This window comes from Frankliniella occidentalis, unplaced genomic scaffold (genome assembly GCF_000697945.3).
Source record: "Frankliniella occidentalis isolate FOCC.00 unplaced genomic scaffold, Focc_3.1 Scaffold407, whole genome shotgun sequence".
Classification (NCBI taxonomy): Eukaryota; Metazoa; Arthropoda; class Insecta; order Thysanoptera; family Thripidae; genus Frankliniella; species Frankliniella occidentalis.
Genome location: NW_026267529.1, coordinates 109,082 through 111,177, shown reverse-complemented (window position 1 = coordinate 111,177; position 2,096 = coordinate 109,082). Strand labels below are relative to the sequence as shown.

Below are 2,096 nucleotides of genomic sequence, written 5' to 3'. Positions count from 1 at the left end.
GAGAGAGAGAGAGAGAGAGAGAGAGAGAGAGAGAGAGAGAGAGAGAGATGGCGAGGAAACCCAGGAAACCGCTGTAAGGGCCTAGTATATTTTTAAGTTTCGGGGGGTTGACGGTTTAGGGGAGGGGGGATCATAATTTCACATGCATTTATTTGTAATGGAACGACAAGAGAGGGGAGGGCAATGGTCTGATATACTTATGCGTTAGCTGTGATATTACTTTGTATTGTGTTTCCTGGTGTAAAGTGGGTGGAGGTAACTGAGAGAAATGATCTTATTTTTTCGGTGTAAACCTTGGACCAGGTGGACAACTCACGCCGCGCGGCGTGTGTTGTCTACTCGCGCGGGGCCGTAAGGAGCCGGCTCCGGCTAGCCGTGGGCAGCGAGGATAGGCAAACGCACAGTAAAACAACGAAAGTGCGCGGCGTGAGTCAGCCAACTGGCATATTGAAAAATAGAGGGAGTGAGAGATATATTGAAAAGAATTGTGATTGTGAACGTTTGCTAGTCATAAACTTGTCAGGATATTCCGTAAAGTCATAACTTTTCGAAAATGGCAGTATCTTGTTGTTGTTTTTTAAATGACATTCCCCTTTTTTGTTTTTAATTAATGTAGACCAATAGTTTAATGCCATTAATGCAATGTGTTTGCTCTGAAAAAGGAGAATGGAAACAGACCTGTCATCGTGAAAAAGTTGCTCTCGATCAGTTGTATGTATCGAAAGATAACTGTTATCATTTCAGAATAAGTCTAATTTAAGGTACCTAGGAAAGTATTGTAATTGTATACAATTTTTTACCCAAGATAATAATAATAGGTTCTTAGAGTGATTAGACAAAGTATGAAATCAAATTTCTCTTTGCTTTTGAGTTTTGCGCGTTGACAAATGCACTGTATCGATGTGTATCATTGTATCGATGTGTAACAATGTATCGATGTGTAACAATGTATCGATGTGTAACAATGTATCGATGTGTTGATCATATAAAGAGTTAATCGAGATGCATATGTGCTGAGTGTTATCACGCAAATAAACTTTTACTCTAAACGCAGAGAGCTGTCATCTTTTTGCCTCTTCACCCGAACAGCCCTCAAGGAGAGCTCAAACCAAAAATAGTTGTACCGAAAAAATTTGCAGGAAAGCGAGCCTGCAATGAGTGGAATGTAGCCCCCAAAAAATACAGGGTCGTCCACAGACCCCTTCCTTTCTTTTGCTTATACTGTACCGCATGCAGGCGTGCGGGCGGGCTTGCCTTCCGTCGCTCACCGCGGCGCCTTATGGCCCCGTGCGAGTATGCAACCCGCCTGCACGCCTGCATCCGGTACAGTATAAGCGAAATAAAGGAAGGGGTCTGTGGACCACCCTGTATGTTCTTAATTCAAGAACTGTGCTTCAATGTTTGAGACCAGTTCCTTTGTTTTAAGTATCATATCGGAGTTAAAGTAAGGATACGTTTCTCAAATATGTAAGCGCCTGCAAGCCAGGGCGTAGGCAACCCTTCGAGCTGCCGCGTATTCTCCTGGCGTAACATTTTGTTTAATAGAGTAACTCGAGTGAGTTCGCTCAAGATCGGTAACACGTACGGCCCTTGAATACACCAAAATACGGAAATACCGTGAAAACAATTATCTCCTAGTCGCCCCCTTTCAGAAAGAGTATATTTGACCCGTGTTTTAGAACGATGCTGAGCAAACTCACATGACCTCCACTTCGCACCCGACCATGCGAGGGTAGAATCGGTAGAATTTTTTGGAATATTTGGAAACTTTTTAGTGAAAATTCTGGAATTCTTTGGGAAAATCTAGAATATTTTGGGTGGAATCTGGAACACTTTTGAAAATTTTTGAATATTTTTGGAATATTTTCCATTGTGTACATGGACTGCCAAGTGATCGAACGCTCGCACCCGCGCGTTCCCAAGTAGAGGCGTGGCTAGGACTAGAAAGAGAGAGAGAGGGGGGGGGGGCGCTCGCCAAACCACCGGCACGTGTCCGACGGATCCAGCCCGCGGGGGGTGCACGGCTTGCGGGGGTAGTGCCGGACCATGACCCCGCTCATAACGTCTCTCTCTCTCTCTCTCTCTCTCTCTCTCTC

General features: G+C 44.5%; 1 protein-coding gene across 1 annotated transcript in view; it reads right to left on the bottom strand.

Annotated features, from left to right (window-relative positions):
• Positions 1-2,096, bottom strand: part of LOC113202318 (prolyl 4-hydroxylase subunit alpha-1) — a 57,374-nt gene that overhangs the window by 53,483 nt on the left and 1,795 nt on the right. The gene's annotated exons all lie outside the window — the stretch shown is intronic.